The 19,375-nt window shown below is 40.3% G+C and overlaps 1 protein-coding gene across 1 annotated transcript in view; it reads left to right on the forward strand.

Annotated features, from left to right (window-relative positions):
* Positions 1-19,375, forward strand: part of snd1 (staphylococcal nuclease and tudor domain containing 1) — an 890,588-nt gene that overhangs the window by 243,825 nt on the left and 627,388 nt on the right. The gene's annotated exons all lie outside the window — the stretch shown is intronic.

Consider the following 19,375-nt stretch of genomic DNA (forward strand, 5'->3'; position numbering starts at 1 on the left):
TATGATATCACAGCTATGACTGAAACTTGGTGAAAGAGGAGTACGATTGGCAGCTCAGCATTCCTGATCATAGGATATTTAGATGATGTAGAGAGAGGAATAGAATATGAGGATGACCTGCAATATTGATCAAGGAATCAATTACAGCAATAAGGAGGGATAATATCCTGGAACGGTCATCAAATGAGGCCATGTCGATCGAAGTAAAATCCACAAAAAGGACAAAAGGCACTTAGGTGTGTACTATAGCTTCCCAAAGTCCAGCAGAGAGAGGATCAAATATGAAGTCAAACTTCAGGATGTTGACAGTGGGGGATTCACTGAAGATTATGCCATTGAATGTAAGTAGACAGTGGTAAAATTCTTGGTTGAGATGGTCATTGTCTGACATGTATGGTGTGAATGTCACTTGCAATGTGCAGTGTTCAATGTTAAAGGATGACACAGAGATGAATATTAGAGTGGAAGCCTATGAAATATCAAAAGAAGTTAGCATAGAGGAGGTGTTAGTGATTTTGGCACCCTGAAAAGTGCCCAGGAAAAATGTCATAGTTTGTTGAAGGAGGCAAAGAAGGAACTGTCAGGGCCACTGGCAGTCATTTTAAAATATTCTGGCCACAAACAAGATGCCCTGTTAAAAAGGGAAGAAGAAATGGACCAGGAAATTACAGACCATTGAATGCTGGGAAACCTTTGAGTGTGAATTCAGAGTGTCAGAGTTTATCTGCACTCCGAGGGAGAGGCATTAGTCTCTCAGCATGGATTTGTTAAGGAAAAATTGCGCTTGACAAATTTGATCAACTTTTTTGAGGAGGCAACCAGGTGTGTTGATGAGGATAATGCATTTTGATGTGGGCTACATGGAATTTAGCATGGCTTTTGATAAGGTCTCACACAGCGGACTGATACAAGAAAGTAAGAGCACTGGGATAGGCAAAGTGGCATGTGGGATCCAAAATTGGCTCAGATATACGAAGCTAAAGTGTTGGTAGAGGCATATTTATGTGCCTAGAAGTATGTTACTAGTGGGGTTCCATAGGCCATTGCTATTTGTGGTGTACATTTAATGCCTTGGATCTAAATTTGGAGGCTGCAATCAAGACGTTTGCTGATGACAGAAAAGTTTTTAGTGATAGAGAGGATCGTAAATTGCTAGAAGATATCAGTGGACTTCTAAAGTGGATGGCGCAGTGAATTCAACCTGGAAAAGTATGAGGTAGTGTGCTTGGGGAGGGCTATGAGTACACAACGCTAGGACACACAGTATTGAACATCAGAGCAATCTTGGTGTGTGTATCCACAGATCTCTGAAGGTAGCAGGACAGGTAGATAAGATGGTTAAGAAGGCAATTGGGGTACTTGTCTTTATTAGCTGTCGCACAGAATACACCAGTAAATTCATGGTGTAATTATTTAAAATGCTATTTAGGCCATAACTAGAGTAGTGTGTGCAGTTCTGGTCCGTCTTTAAGGAACAATACGATTTTACTATGAAGCATGCAGAGGAGATTTATCAGGATGCTGTCTAGGCTTTAGTGTCTGAGCTGGGAGAAGGATTGGATAGGCTGTGGCTGTTTACTTTGGAACAACAAAGATTGAGTGGGATACTTATGGAACTGCAAAACATTATGATGGGCTTAGGGTGTATAGGAACAAACATACTTTTTCCATTGTTCGAGCAATCAAAAATAAGAAGACATAAATTTAAAGTAAGAGTTTGGTTAAGAGGATAGTTGAGAATTTTATTTCACTCTGGTGGGGGATGCTGGAATCATTGCCTGAAAGTGGTTGAGTCAGAAACTTTTGTAACATTTAAGAAATACTTAGGCATTCATGTGTTGCCATCACTTCCAGGTCTATGAACCAAAATTGACTGGCATGGATGCAATGGGACAAATGGCTTCCTCTGCTGTAAATGTTTGAGAATAGAGCTGTTTAATCAAAATGAAATTTTGCCTACAGCTGTGCTAAACTCTGTGTAGTTTGTGAATTTCACTGCCAGTGTCAAGCCAGGTACATGTGCTGTAATTCTCAACAGTTTACTGATCAAAACAAGAAAGCATTTTCTTCTTGCTGTTCGTGATAGGCAGAATGAACACTGCTCACCTGGCATGTTTTTTTGCAAAATGCAAAGCAAAATACTGAGATGTGATTTTTGGTTGAGCAGCACTTGCTGAACAATGCTAAATGTCTTAATTGCTGCAATATTTAAAGTAATCAATCAAGCTCATAATGTGGCTTTTTTGTTCTTACTAAAAGGTTGGCATACATTCTTATCAGGAACCCATTCTTTCCAAAGACAAGGAATACATTCAAGCCTTTCACTGATTATGAATTAGCCATTAGTATGGGGAGTCTGTTCCCTATTGCCTTCTCCATGATAATGCCTTGACCAATAATTATTGATGGGCAAATTAACCAGCACTCCTTTTCTCCTGTAATGTAAACTGATGTATCATTTGAAAATTGGCATTCTTGCACTTGGACTGATACATGCAAAATGAACAGCTTTGGCAGCATGGCAACAATGTTCCAAACCATATTTTGGTCATGACTTTTTTTTTAAAAGTAGTGCCAGAAAATTATCATCATATAATGTTGCAAAATGAGAGAATTGAGTTTGTTAGAAACCTGAAGAAACAAGGTTTCCATAAGCTTAATCAATGTCTGAAAGTTAGATTGATGTATAAGCTGCAGTAGGAAATTTACTTAAGAAAATATTTTTCTGAAGGAAACGCCTGAGTTATGATTAAAGTAATGAAGAGTTTAGAAAAGTTTGAACTGGAAAGTAAGTTGCTTTAACTTATGATTTGGAGGTACTGGTGTTGGACTGAGGTGTACAACGTTAAAAATCACAACACCAGGTTATAGTCCAACAGGTGACCTGATGAAGGAGCAGCGCTCCGAAAGCTAGTGCTTCCAATTAAACCTGTTGTACTATAACCTGGTGTTGTGATTTTTAACTTTGTTTTAACTTAGACATTGAAAACTTACTTCTGAAATAAACACTGCATTAAAAGAAAAAGGCAAGCATTTATGTAATATCTTCAGTCAAACATCCAGAACTGCTTTAAGTGGGCTACTTTGAAGTATAATGATTGCTGTTGAGTAGCATTGTATATATCAATTGATGACTAATTTATTTGTGCGATGGTTGAAAGAGAAGCATTGGCATGAGCACGAAGAATTATTTTCTGCTGGAATGTTCCTCAAGATATTAAATAACCAAGTTGAACAGCCTTTTTGTAACATCTCATCTAAAATAAAGTTCAAAGCAGTGTTTCCCTGGCAGTTTTCAGTTTTGAAGCTTGAATATTGTGAAAACCTCGAAGTGAGCACTGCTGGGGATTAGGGCAAGGATCATTACCTTTCAGTGGTGCTGGAAGAGCACAGCAATTCAGGCAGCATCCGACAAACAGCAAAATTGACGTTTCGGGCAAAAGCCTCAGGGCTTTTGCCCGAAACGTCGATTTTGCTCCTCTTCGGATGCTGCCTGAATATCTGTGCTCTTCTAGCACCACTGATCCAGAATCTGGTTTCCAGCATCTGCAGTCATTGTTTTTACCTCATTACATTTCAGTATAAAGTAGAAAGCAAGACCACTGCAATGTGTGGAATTGGATTTTAGCTTGTGAAATACATAATTTGTGACTGATTCTTGTGGAGAAATTATAGATAGATAAGAACATGTTCTCTTAATTTCAAAAAGTAAAAATATTCAGCCTCCACTCTTGAAATGTTGTATTGTATGAAACTCTCTTTGGTAGTCGGGAGCACCTGTTTTCTTGTAGGCAGATTCCTATATGGCTGAATAAATGTGGTAAATCCCTACGAAAAAAGCAATTTGAGCCCTTAACAGCTGAATAGCAAATATGATTATAGCTCCATTCGTATAACTTGACAGAGTCTCTGGCTGTTCGGTGAATGTCATATATAGAATAATAGGTAGCTGAGCATTTCTCAAAGGAGTGACAGAACTTGAAGGCATTGAGTTGTCTTAAATTGCAAGAGTAAAATGGAGCGTTTTGACTAGTCTTTCAAATTCAGAAATGGAGTTACAGCTATCATATGCAAATAAACTTTCTTGCACATCGCAAACAAAATAACCAATTTAAGCCCCTCAACTCAACTTGCGTAAGATCTGATCAATAGTGGAACTTAGCTACAAATTCCACTCAACCTTGTCTGTCTTTGAATGTCCAGGGTTCAATCCTTCTGCTGAATTGTTTCAAGTTCTGCTGCTGAAGAACCCTGAAGTTCAATTCTTATAGGATTTTCTGAATTGTGAAGTTTCTGATGTTACATTATTGATGATCCTTTAGATCACTTCATCCATGAATTTAATTGCACTTCTGGAGTCAAGTCTGCAGCTTGCTGCCTTATATGGAATAGTTTCCAAATACAACTTTCTTGCAATTAACCCCTTTACCTCAGGACATTCCTTCTGCAGGCAGTCTTAATTGCCCATTTGTCACAAGGCAGCAGGTAGGTTATAAAGCAGTGTTACCTTCTCTCCTCCAGAAAACAATTTGTTTTTATTGCTTCCCAGGGATGGCTGATTAGTATGTTGCTTTTTATTTCTTTATTACAGTTTCTCATTGTTCCTTTCATCTCAGAAACAGTTTATTCCACGAGGATTCCAGAAGCATTCTGAGTAAAAGTGTCACATATGGAGTCCTGATATAAATTTAATTTTCAAGGAGAAAGTGAGGTCTGCAGATGCTGGAGATGAGAGCTGAAAATGTGTTGCTGGTAAAGCACAGCAGGTCAGGCAGCATCCAAGGAACATCCTCCTGTTCCTTGGATGCTGCCTGACCTGCTGTGCTTTACCAGCAACACATTTTCAGAGTAAATTTAATTTTGTCAGCCTCAACTAAGCTAGTTCCAAGGAATAGAATATGGTTGCAATCTGGCAGAAAATGACTAATGTAAGTATACAAAACTGTTGATTTGGAAAATGAATGTTACAGTGATATGTCCTTCTGAAAATTTGATTAAGTTAATAATTTTCAGATATTGGTCATCTATTTATGATTTGCACATACCAGTCTGGCAGTGCCACTTTTGATGAGTGATCTGATTTAAGTTGCATGTCTATATTTTGTTGAGTCAGCATTCTTCCGTTGGCTTCTTTGCCAAAAACAGAAGATTTTGAATACTTTAGAAATATGATTCTTGTGTAGAATTACCTTTCTTTTGCTTGCACTTGGAAAGATACTTATAGAGTCATAGAGCTGTACAGCATGGAAACAGACCCTTTGGTCTATGCTGACCAGATATCCTAAATGAATCTAATCCCATTTGCTAGCATTGGGTCCATATTCCTCTAACCTTTCCCATCCATATATCCATCCAGGTGCCTTTTAAATGTTGAAGAGTGTAATGCTGGAAAAGCACAGCTGGTTAGGCAGCATCAGAGGAGCAGGAGAGTCGCTATTTCGGGCATAAGCCCTTCATGAGAAATCTTTTAAATGCTGCAATTGTACCAGCCTCCACTGCTTCCTCTGGCAGCTCATTCCATACATGCACCACTCTGTGTGGAAAAAGTTGGCCCTTAGGTCCCTTTTAAATTTGTAAAAATCCTTTAAAATCTTTTAAATCTCACCTTAAACCTATGCTCATTAGTTTTGGGCTCCCTTACCTTGGGGGAAAAGACCTCGTCTATTCACCCTACCCATGATTTTGTACACTGCTGTAAGGTCACCCCTCAGCCTGTGATGCACCAAGGAACATAGCCCTGCTTATTCAGCCTCTCCCAAAAGCTCAAACCCTCCAATCCTGGCAACACCTTTGTAAGTCTTTTCTGAACCCTTTCAAGTTTCGCAACATCCTTCCTATAGCAGGGAGAGCAGAATTGCACACAGTTTTCCAAAAGTGGCCTAACCAATGTCCTGTACAGTCACAACATACCTCCCAACTCCTATCCTCAATGCACTGACCAGTAAAGGCAAGCTTACCAACTGCCACCTTCACTATCCTATCTACCTGTGACTTTAATTTCAATGAACTACGAACCTGAACTCCAAGATCTCTTTGTTTAGCAACACACTGCAGGATCCCTTACCCTTAAGTGTTAAGTCCTGCCCTGATTTGCCTTTCCAAAATTTAGTGCTTCACTTTTATCAAAGTTAAATTCCACCCGCCACTCTTTGGCCCTTTGACTCATCTGATCAAGATTCTGTTCTCTGAGGTAACTTCCTTCGCTGTCCACTACATTTCCGATTTTGGTGTCATCTGCAAACTAACCATACCACCTATCATCAAAGAACCTCTACAGTGTGGAAACAAACCATCTGGCCCCAGAAATCCAGACCGACCTTCCGACGAGTAACCCATCCAGACCCGTTCCCCTACCCTATTAATCTACATTTATCTCTAATTAATGCACCTAACCTATACATCCTAAACACTATGGTCAGTTTAGCATGGCTAATTCACCTAACCTGCACATCTTTAGATATGTTCACATCCAAATCCTTTATGTAAATCTTGAAATTGTTGGGACATTTTAACATAAGGGCTCAAATCTCCCCATATTTTGGATGTCGTTGTCATTAACTTTCACGTGTAAGGCCTATCAAGGTTTATATTAGATTCGATTACTTAGTGTGGAAACAAGCCCTTTGGCCCAACAAGTCCACACTGACCCTTCGAAGAGCAACCCACCCAGGCACATTCCCTACATTTACCCCTTCACCGAACACTACGAGCAATTTAGCATGGCCAATTCACCTAACTTGCACATTTTTGGACTGTGGGAGAAAACCCACTCAGACACGCAGAGAATGTGCAAACTCCACACAGTTGCATGAGGCAGGAATTGAACCCGGGCCCCTGCTGCTGAGAGGCAGCTGTGCTAACCACTGTGCCGCCCCTTTCTTTTGCTATTAACCCAAATTTGCCTTATTAACAATGTGCCTCATCTCAGTGGTGCCCTGTCCATTGCGAGCTTGGTTCTATCACTCAGTGTAGCTGGAAGAACATACCACTACCTGGCATCCTGGAATAAACTGGCATACCTGGCATACCTGGCACTGGTGCATGCTTAAATAGCCTACTACATACCTAGACAAATGTGGCAGCCTGGAGACGTGTATTTTGTGACATTTGTCTCATTCTTGGCAGAAGGGAAATTCATACCTTTTTTTTGTGGAGGTCTGGTGGATGGGATGGTGCAGAAAGAAGACTTATTGTGGCAGGACCCACCTACTAAAGGGGTTCTCCTTTGTGTCTGAGCACTACTCCCATCTGCCTTCAAGATACAGCCATTTGCTGCTGATGTGGTGCAGGTGTAATTCTGACATAGCATGGTGGTGTGCAGCAACATGCCCATCCCCTTGACTGGTGAGTCCTGACAATAATGACAAGCCATCTAGCTTTGTATTTATATTAAAGGGCAAGGCAAGGCAGGATAAGATGGGTCGAGATGCTGAGCATCCAATAGATGTAAATTGAGTGAGCAGCCCTGATGTGCAGCCTGGCCCAGTCCATCAGCCAGATGGATGTCTTTATGTGCTAAATATCTTTGCAGCAGCAATTGAGTGTGAGATGTAAGTAATCTCCAAAGTGAAACAATAAAGTGCAGGTGCATTCTGTAAGCGGATCAGAGATGTGCCATAAGGGGTAGAAAGTTGGCATGTTCGTTGCCAAGGTCTTTGGATGTTAGATGCGTATTTCCATTTCCAATAGTGTGTCCCCTGAACCATTAGTGTTAAGATACAGGTCTGCAGGACAAGTGGTAAACTAGAGTCACCAAGTTCCCAATCTGACTTTGATTTTGGGAATTTGAAGTGTCTACATTCTATCTGGCTCATAGTGGAAAAGGAATCTCTATTAATAAAGCGAAATTCAGTATTAATGAGGGTGATAATGACAAGTATTGGCTGTTAATATGTATCACGCTGTTCACTAGCAAAAATATAGTCTTGGAACTCTGTTGGAAAATGTAGTTTGTTGCTCCCAGTGGCATAGAAGACGTCACCAGATTTCTCTCATCCTCTTAGATTTCTTGCGAAAGCCCTGTTATTCAGGGCCTCATAAAATTCTTCTCAGGGCTATCCATGTAGTATTATAGTAGTAGCTCCACCTCTGAACCAGTAAGGTCTGGATTCAAGTCACACCTACCCTGAGCATGTGTTGTAACATGTCTGAACAGGTGGCTTAAAAAATATCTAAAGTTCCTTTTATAATTGGGAATATTATTTTGTTTGTGGCATGTTTGCCCTGCTTGAATGCTGTGAAACATTGCCCCACTGGCTCCCAAAACTTCGTATAAAGAAGGCAGTAGAATCGATAAAATAAGTTTTTTGCTAATGGTTTATGATACTGATGAGAAAAGAATGTTTATTTTGTACTAGCCCTAGCAGGCTGTTAATCTATGTCAAAACCAACTTAGAACATGAGTTCTTTTAAACCATAATACACTGTCAAACCGCCAGTAAAATCTATCTTCATTGCTTTTATCAACATAATGCAATTTTCATTGTGCTGTGTATAAAATAATACATGCAAATAGGATGCAGGGCAAAGTGGACTATAGATTAGCTCATAAATATCACTTAATTTTTGATGAATAAAATGGATTTTTATCAAACTTTTAAAAGGTTGCTTTTATTTTCTCAAACAGAATTAGTTGCACTGTCCGTTAACTAAGACTTTGGGATAGCTGCGATTGTTGAGTTGGAACTTTGAACAGTTGCTTGCCAAGTACTGTGTAGGAGCATGAATGGGTAGTTTTTTTGGAATTTCAAAGTGAAAGCTTAGTGGAAAAATATGAAAATATTTGAGATGTCTTATATAGATAATGGTTCTGAAGGGATTACTATTTGTGTTATATTGACTCCAGCTATTCTACTGATCTCTCCGTCTGAAAGCGGAGACATGGTGTTCTACTCTTAGTTTTTGGAGGGAACGGATGTATCTGCAACACACTCATGAAGGTAATTATGCTTGTTCATATAGTCATATTTATTTCTATCCTGCAATAAACATTCTTGGTATCCAATAACATTGCATCCTCTTCTGTGACCCTCTGTGATGCTGTAGCCCTCTGTAGGGCTATCTCTGATCATGAGGTAGGGCTGTAGCAAAGTAAAGATAAATGGTCAATGACAGCAAGTTAATTCAAACAACCCTAACTGAATGTTGCATACTTGTGTGACTATGCTGTTCCTTTGACAAGATTATGTTGTCCTTGTTTTTTGCTCAGAGGGTCTTAAAGGCAGAGGTTCCGATGTATCTAGTTGAAAAGACTTAAGTTTTTTTAAACAAAACACTTGTATAATGAAAGGGGAGCGGCCAGCTGGAGGGAACATGTTCCCAGGTTTTTTTTTCTCTCTCTCTCTCTCTCTCTCTCTCTGTCTGTCTGTCTGTCATGGGGATGTTGTAAGTGTTTGGAACAGCATCAACTTGTGATAAAGGTGATTTAGGTTTTCAAATAGTTATGTTATTCTAAATTTGGTTCTCTTTTGTTTGTGTACATTCGATAGTCTAAGTAAATCCTGTCTTGTTTAAAACTGAGTGATTGGTCAGCTGCATAACTCCTGGAATATCCACTATACACTTGCTTAAAACAACTAGAAGACTGTGGTCATTTGGAAAAATACCAAATAGTTGCAGGGGTTCAGATCTGAACAGCACCACAAGAGAAGAGGTCCAGAAGAAGAAATAATTCCAAACAAATGACCTTAATATGACAACAGACAGAGAGACGTAGACAGTAGAAGCAGCAAGAGGATGTCCACATTCCAAAGGCAAAATGTAATTCAGGATTTGGTTAAGGTTGCTGGAGCAAGAATTTGGGCTAGGAAAAAAGAGAAAACATAGATGCCTTCATGAACGAAGCACAGTGAAGAGCACTGAAAGTTTCACAAGCTAAAGTGGGGGGACATCCATCGGGGAAATGGGAGTAACTTTGTGAAAAATATTGCAGATCTGACCAGGGCATTGGTTATGCCACTTTTGGAATGCTTTACTTTATTCAATTCTGGTCTTCCAGCGGTTAAAGATGTTGTGAAACTTGAAAGGATTCACAAAAGATTGACAAGGATGTTGCCAGGGTTGGAGGATTTGAGATATAGGGAGAGGCTAAGCAGGCTGGGGCTACTTGCCCTGGAACATCAGAGGCTGAGGGGTGATCTTATAGAAGTTTTTATCAAATTATGAGGGGCATAGATAGAGTGAATAGCCAGGAGTACAAACTAGAGGGCATAGGTTTAAGGTGAGATGGGAAAGATCTGAGCAGAGGGTGATGCATGTATAGAATGAGGAAGTGGTGGAGGCTGGCACAATTATAACACTTAAAAGGCATCTGGATGGGTATATGAATAGAAAAGGTTTCGAGGGATATGGGCCAAGTGCTGGCAAATGGGATTAGATTAATTTAGGATATCTGGTTGGCATGGACAAGTTGGACCCGAGGGTTCTGTTTCCATGCTATATATCTCAACGACTCTGTGACGAGAAAGGCAGTGCAAAAGAGAGCTCTCGCATGTCACAATGCATATTGCCAATATTGACATTTAGGCTCAGTGAAGTCTAGCTGCATGCAACAATGAAAGGACTAGCAAACAAGTCCATACCTGGATGACAGAGGCTTTCAACTTATTTACAATGAGATGAAGAAATGGTCACTGTAAACCCACCATTATGTTAGGAAGGAGTTCTATGATTTTGACTCGGTGACAGTGAAGGAAGGCTGACATGCTTCCCGTGTGAGGATAGTAAGTGGCTTGGAGAAGAATGTGCAGGTAGTATTTCTTCACTTATCTACTCACCTTGTCCTCAGCCATGATAATGGCTGAGAGTTTTGAATATTCTGTTTAAGGTGCAGTGGTGAATTTCTGCAACTTATCTTTCAGATGGTATATACTGCTGCTACTGTGTGTCACCAGTGGAGTGAGTGAGTGTTTGTGGATATGGGCTGCTTTACCTTAGATATCAAGTTTCTTGAACATTGTAAGAGCTGCAGTCACCCAGGCCAGTAGTGAGTATTTCACCACACTCTTGGTTTGCCTTGCAGATGATGGACAGGCCTTGGGGAGTCAGTTACTTGTTACAGGATTTCTTATATCCATCTGCCCAAAACCTGTTGCACTATACCAAAATAATGCACTCAGTGAACATCCCCACCTCTAATCTTATGACTGGGGGGCATCATTGATGAAGTCGCTGAAGGTGGTTGTACCTAGGACATTACCATGAGGAACTACTGCAGTCATTTCCTGAAACTGAGATAACTGACCCCCAATAACTACAGCTATGTACTCTTCGTCTTGGATATATTTCCTACCAGTGGAGATCTTTCCCCCAGATTTTCATTGACATCAGTTATGACATAAATAGAATCACCAGTTCTACTGATGCTAAATAGTTGTCACTGGTGACAAGGTATTCTACTGGTAGTCTTTTGGAGGGAGCTGGGGTGCCTATAACACTCCTTTAAAATTGTATTAATTACACCTGACCAGATGTATTGTATGCATTACAAACCTGCAATAAATCTTGTTATCTAAGAACAATTTTCCTTCCATAGGCACTCAGCAGGTGTTTATCCTTTAACACTAATCAATAAGTAGGCCCCAAAGATGAAGACTGTGATCTATCTCAAACAGTTTGCACAGTACCACATCGATGATATATTTGAAATGTTGAAAGGTTGGTTCTACAAAGTGAGTTTTTGTGTTTTGACCACTGTGCAAAGGTCATCAGCACTACTGGAAATGCTGCAGAAAAATAAAGAAATTAAGGTCTTAGCAGCCACTTTGCGCGTTTGAATGTGATCCTTTGTCATTTTCTTGAGTAAATGGAAAGACTGAGATGATGTGCAGTTGCAGCCACAAGCAGAATTATTTGAAAATTGGAGAAGTAATGTAATGGAGTTTGAATCAAAGCAGATCTTGGCCTCAAGCATTAAATCTAAATCTGCCTCCCTATCCATTTCTATTTCATATAAATTTTCATCTTGGAAACAGTTCTCCTTATCAACTTTGCTCTGTATTTATCTGTGTTTGACTGCTGTGATCTAGCCTTGATCTTATTATTTCATATGTGCTTAGTTCCCTGAGTGTACTGTACAAAAACAGAATGGCAGTGCATATGTACGATTTTTTGGCAAGACAAATTTGAGACCGTTTTGAGACAATTTGTGTGTTCTCTATCGAGAACATTTACTGAATTTTGGTGAGTATTCTATAGCTGAACAAATATTTTGTCTCAATTAGGTGACCATAAAGTCTTCCACTGGAACAAATCAAAATTTGAAATTAATTATTGAATAATCTGAAATAATATATCTATCATTAGAAGAATTCCTTCCCTTCTAAGTCTGTGTTGAACTGATACTTGGGCTGATTGGAGCTTAGTATGGGTCAATCCAATGGCCTGTTATTTATTTCTGTCACCCAAGAAATATGAGGATTGGGAGGCTGTTGAGTGGAGGGCACAGATATTAAAAAAAAAACACATGCTGGGAAAATCTGACCTTGCAATAGCTTAATTCTTTAAGGCATTTATCTTGGCAGCTGTTCTGATAAACATTCAGATAAAGAATATGAACGCTATTGCTCAGTTGCAATGGCTGGACAGTGAATCATCTTTGACTACTGTAGCTCAGCATGAAATAATGGGGAATTCCTTTGTCTAGAAATACTTGGTTTTAACTGAGTGACATCCATTGTTGTTTTGTATAGTCGCTCTGTGCCAATGCCAACAAAAATTGATTCATTTTTGGAGCACATAATTTTTTTTTAAGGCTTTGTGTGCACCTGTTTGTAGTGCCGGTAGCTGGATTGTTAAGAGGGGCATTTAAATCCATGTTTCAAGTTTATGTAGGCAGGTTGTTCTTTATATTAAAGCAAAAAATTGTAATCATGAATCCTGTGCTCAACACGGTTGGGGAATGGAGGGTCTTTCCACTCTGGTCTCATACAACATGGTTATGTGCAGGCATTTCCTCCTTTGGTGCCTTTGCTTCTGTGTGATGCTGCTTTCTAGTTTGGTCATTCTGGAATTGCATCCATTGGTACCTGGTTGGAAGAAATCATTGATCTCTGTCTGCTTTATTGCCAGGTGATTTATTAAATCTGCACTGGATTTGTAAAGCCTTTGGATGGAATTATTTTGCTGTGCAGTCCAATGAAAAATATTATTCTTAAAATTACTAATTATAATTAAATTTTCACTGCAATAAGAGACTAAAAGGACAGTCAATATGATACCAAGGAAAGAGGTCGTTATATCTTGTCATCAGGGAGCCGGTATTATCAAATCAACCAAAGATGTTGCCAGGGTTGGAGGATTTGAACTATAAGAAGAGGTTGAATAGGATAGGGCTGTTTTCCCTGGAGTGTCGGAGGCTGAGGGTAACCTTGTAGAGATTTATAAAATCATGAGGGGCATGAATAGAGTAAATAGAAAAGGTCTTTTCCCTGGGGTGGGGGAGTCCAGAACAAGAGGGCATAGACTTAGGGTGAGAGAGGAATGGTATAAAAGAGACCCAAAGGGCATTTGTTTCACGCAGAGGGTGGTGCGTGTGTGGAATGGGCTGCCAGAGGAAGTGGTGGAGGCTGATACAATTGCAGCATTTAAAAGGCATTTGGATGGGTATATGAATAGGAAGGGTTTGGATATGAGTCGGGTGCTGGCAAGTGGAACTAGATTGGGTTGGGATATCTGGTCGGCATGGACGGGTTGGACCGAAGGGTCTGTTTCCACGCTGTACATCTCTGTGACTCTAAATGGTTGGAAAGAATTCCTATCATGTCTGAAATCAAAATATTACGGTTGCTGGGCGTCTAAAATAAGTACATAAAATTTGCATGTTTAATTGCTGAATGTAAATACCTGAAGCCAAATGATAACATACATGAATCAGGAACAAGCCATTTAGTCCCTCGAGCCTGTTCCACCATTCAGTAAGGTCATGGCTAATCGGATTGTAACATTAAATCCACATTCCTGCCTATCAGTGGTAACCTTTCAATCCCTTACTGAACAAGAAACTGTCTACCTGTGACTTAAAAATATTCAAGGATTCAGCTTATACCATTTCAGGGACAATGTTCTGAAGACACTCAACTCTGAGTGAAAGAAGATTCACATCAGTTCTGTTTTAAAGGGGCAGCCTCTTATTTTATAAACTGCTTCGTCAGTGATCTTGCCTTCATCAAAAGGTTAGAAGTGGGACTATTTCTAACGATTACACAATTTTCAGCACCACTCAACATTCTCCAGGCTTGTCTGAAAAGTGGCAAACATTTACACCTCCACATGCTAGACAGTTACCATCACCGTTAAAAGTCAATCTAACTACCACCCTTTGACATTCAATAGCCTTATTATCACTGAATTCCCCATTATCAGCATTCTGAGAGGGGTTACCATTGATCAGAAACTAAACTGTACTTACCATACAAATACTGCAGGTGTAAGAACGCGTCAGAGGCTAGAAATACTGCTGCAAGTAAAAAGGCACAAGTCAGAAGTATGATGAAATACTCCCCACTTGCCTGGATGAGTGCAATGCCAGTGCTCAAGAACTTTGACACAATCCAGGGCAAAGCCTATTTGATTAACTCGTGCAAAGATTCAGCTACTCCACCAACACTCAGTAGCAGTGGTGTGTACCATTTATAAGATATACTACAGAAATTTGCCAAAAATCCTTATACAGCACCTTCTAAACCCATGACCATTTCCATCTCGAAGGACTGGACAGCAGATACATGGGAATGTCACCACTTAGATGTTCCCCTTAAGTCATTCACCATCCTGATTTGGAAATATGATGCCATTCCTTCAGTGTTGCGAGGTCAAAATCCTGAAACTCCTCTGACAATATTGTGGGTCTATCAATAGCACATGGACTTCAAAGGTTCAAAAAGGCAGCTTACCACCACTATCTCATGGGCAATTGGGGTGTGCAAAAAATGCTTGCCAAGCTAGTACCCATTTCCCATGAATGGATTAACAAAATTCAACAGTGATCATTATTCTAGGCTCTCGTATTGGAGGAAACAACCTATTCAATGTTGAGACCCCTTGGAATCTTTTATGTTTTAATCACGTTGCCTTTTAATCTTCTGAACACCAGTAGATATAAGCCTAGCCTGTCCAACTTGTCCTCATAGGACAAATATTTCTGTACTGCCTCCAATGCCTTTACAGCCTTAAATTAGCTGATCAACTTGTGTACTATATTCCAGGTGTCGCCTCAGTAGTACTTTGTACAGCCTCCTGATCTGCTAAGTGATTAGTCAACCAATTTGTCGAGGTGGGGGCACTCCTTGGTAATGTGTCGCATTTTTGTTTCTTTCCACAACATCATTAAGTTTGTTTGTACTGAGGCCTCTGTGATGGGAGTTGGTTGCTCAGGAGCCCTAACTTATCTTACATCTGTTTAGCAAGGATCACTTTTGCTGTGGTAATTCAAATCCTGCCATTTAACAGATTGTCATAAAAAACTTAATAATGACTACCTCCATGTTTCTCACTCCTTGATCATAAAATTGTCTGTTGATAAATCCTGCTCAGGAAGATTGCTGTATATGGGATGCTCTGATAGAAACACAGCAGATCACATGGCAGCTATGGAGAAGGCCTATGCAGAAGGCAAAATCAGTGGTAAGGAGAACTAGAACTGTAAAGCATGTGTAAATGAAGGTGTGAAGCGAAGAAAATGGGTATACTCTGCTGCAAACAAACCCAGTAAGACACAGCTGCGGATAAGAAAATGTAAGAGAAGTGGATGATAGAGGCCATTCTCTGAAGTTGTGGAACTCTGTATTCACGAAGATAATAGAGTCGTGCAGCGCGAAACAGACCCTTTTGTCCAACTTGTCCATGCAGACCAAGTTTCCAAACTAAAACTAGCCCCACTTGCCTGCATTTGGCCCGGATTCCCTGTAAACTTTTCCTATTCATGTACATATCCAGATGCTTTCTAAATGTTGTAACTGTATCTACATCTGCTACTTCCTCTGGCAGTTCACTCCACATAGATCCACCCTCTGTGTGAAAACGTTGCTCTTCATGTCCCTTTTAAATCTTTCTTCTCTCATCTTAAAAAATGTATGCCCTCTTATTTTGAACTCCCCCACACTAGGGAAAAGACTTTCTGTTCACCTTATCTATGCCATTGTGATATAAACCTCCATGAAATCATGCCTCGATCTTCTATGCTCCAGTAAAAAAAAAAGTCAAAGCCTATTTTTAATAACCCAAATCATCCAGTCCTGGCAACATAGAGTCATAGAGATGTACAGCATGGAAACAGACCCTTTGGTCCAACCTGTCCATGCCGACCAGATATCCCAAACCAATCTAGTCCCACCTGCCAGCACCCGGCCCATATCCCTCTAAACCCATCCTATTCATATACCCATCCAAATGCCACTTAAATGTTGCAATTGTACCAGCCTCCACCACATTCCCTGGCAGCTCATTCTATAGACGTACTACCCTCTGCGTGAAAAAGTTGCCCCTTAGGTCTCTTTTATATCTTTCCCCTCTCACCCTAAACTTACGCCCTCTAGTTCTAGACTCCCCGACCTCAGGGAAAAGACTTTGTCTATCCTGGTAATCTTTTCTGAACCCTCTCCAGTTTCATAATATCCAACCTATAGCAGGCCAACCAGAACTGTAGAGACTACTATAAAAATGGCCTCACCAATGTCCTGTACAACCTCAACATGGTGTCCCAACTCCTATACCCATTGGTCTGAACAATGAAGGCAAGTGTGCTAAATGCTGCCCTAACCACCCTACCTACTGCAATGCAACTTTCAAAGAACTATGTACTCTAGTTCTCTCTGTTCAACAACACTACCCAGGGCCCAATTGTTAACTGTATAAGTCCTACCCTCATTTGTTTTGCCAAAATGTGATAGCTTGCATTTATCTAAATTAAATTACAGAGTAAAGAAACACAATGCTTACAATTTGGTTTGGCGTGACCAAATATAGACTGGGTAACCACTTTGCAGACCACCTCACACTGTCACTAAGAATGACCCCAACCTTCTAGTGGCTTGCCATTTCAATACACCACCTTACTCTCCTGCTAGCGTTTTTGACTGGCGTGCTCTCATGATCCAACAAAGCTCAATGCAAGCTGGAAGATCAACACCTATTGTCCACATAGGCACTTCACAGGCTCTAGGAATTGATATTGACTTCCACAACATCAGACCACTGGTTGTTGTCTTACTCGGCACTGAAGAAGGTGATTGTGGGTTGTTAGTAGTTAATCGTTTCAGTCACAGGGATATTACTACACGAATTCTTGAGCATAATGTTCTTGGCCCAACTATCTTCTCCTTCATAGATGACTTTTGCTCCATTACACACTCAGAAATGGGGATACTGCTGATTTCACAATGTTCAACACCGTTCATGACTATTGAGAATCTGAAGCCATTTATGTATATAGATTGGGAGACTTGGACAAGTTTAAGGCTTCAGCTGGTAAATGGCAAGTAACATTGCCTGCACGTATGTGATAGAAATGACCATCTCCAGCAAGAGAGAATTTAATCATCTCTCCATTTCACTCAGTGGTGATGCCATTGCTGAATTCCCTCCCAATATACTCAGGGTTACCATTGATGAAGAACTGAAGGGCACGAGAGCAGGTCAGAGGCTAGGAATCCCGCAGTGACTAAGTCACCACCTAACTCGTAAAGCTTTCCCACCACCTAAAGCACGCAAGCCAAGAGTATAATGGAATACTCCACACTTGCCTGAATGCGTGCAGTTCTAATAACACTTGAAGCTTGACACCACCAAGAGCACAGCATCCTGCTTAATTCATCTCCTTCACAAACAATGCACAGTGACAGCACTGTACCATCTACAAGATGTACTGCAATACTTCACCAAACATCCTGTTTGCCATTGCAATTTCTAACCCCTGAGAAGGGTAGAAGAAGCAGTTGCTGATGAACACCACCAACTGCAAATCCCCCTCCAAATCACACACAAACACGACTTCAAATTTTATCACTAGTTTTTCACTCTCGTTGGATTAGAATCCTGGAGATTACTTCCTAATGGCATTGTTGGTGTCTCTGTGCTCCAAGTGCTGCAGTGTTTTAAGTTGGCTGCACACACTCACCTCCTGTAGGGCAATTAGAGATGGGGAGTAAATGCCAGAGTCAGTGACTTCCATATTTAAGCAAATATCAAAATAGTACCTGTTTGCATGGTTGAAATGCATTCCTTAATTTGAAGTGTTAAAATGATTATTTGTTAACCTACAGGACAAGTGATGAGGGACTTTGGGCCTTGAAGCTGAGATCACCTGAGGGCAGAAAATATAGGAGTGCTTGGTCATTCACTTCTATAGAAATTTATGACTATACCAACAGCGTTACTGTGCATAGAAATAATTATAAAATACATGTTTTTAGTTGGAATTTACAATTCTGCTGTTAAGCGAATTCATGAGTCATATTTATGCTTGAGGTTTGAACTGGATGAATATTAATATAAATATCTATTTTGTGCTGCCTGGTAATGAGAAACGAGTAGAGAATCACTGCTCTGTCAGCCGATAGGTACTTGCATGCAGTGAACTAGGCTGATAGCTTCATTATTATTAATGTTCACAAAGCCATTCAGCTCAAAATATCAATGCTGTTGCTCTGCAAGCTAAAGATTTTCTACTAACTGTAGCTTTTGAAGTGTTTGAATTGTATTGCGCCTTATTTGCCTCAAACTTCATAATAAGCTTTATTGTGAACAAACTAATTTGAAGTGTGCTGAATACAGAAAAAAATAGTGGTCAACTGTTCAATTGTCATCTGTTTTAAGTACAAACCAGCGAACTATAGACAGGTATGCCTGACGGTGGTGGGCAAGTTGTTGGAGGGAATCCTGAGAGACAGGCATTACACATATTTGGAAAGGCAAGGACTGATTAGGGATAGTCAACATGGCTTGTGCAAGGGAAGTCATATCTGAAGAACTTGACTGGGTTTTTTTTTGAAGAATAACAGAGGGGATTGATGAGGGCAGAGCGATGGATGTGATCTATATGGACTTCAGTAAGGCGTTTGACAAAATTCCCCGTGGGATACTAATTAGTATGGAATACAGGAAGAACTAGCCACTTGGATACCGAACTGGCTCAAAGGTAGAAGACAGAGGGTGATGGTGGAGGGTTGTTTTTCAGACTGGAGGCCCATGGCCAGTGGAGTACCACAAGGGTCAGTGCTGGCTCTACCACTTTTTCGTCATTTATATAAATGATTTGGATGTGAACATAGGAGGTATAGGTGAAAATTTGAGGTGTAGTGGACAGTGAAGAAGGAATCTTGACCAGATGGTCGAATGGTCTGAGGAGTGGCAGATGGAGTTTAATTCAGATAAATGCGAG

Source organism: Chiloscyllium plagiosum, unplaced genomic scaffold (genome assembly GCF_037043375.1).
Source record: "Chiloscyllium plagiosum isolate Xiang-an unplaced genomic scaffold, Cpla_swu_hap1 HiC_scaffold_23, whole genome shotgun sequence".
NCBI lineage: Eukaryota > Metazoa > Chordata > Chondrichthyes > Orectolobiformes > Hemiscylliidae > Chiloscyllium > Chiloscyllium plagiosum.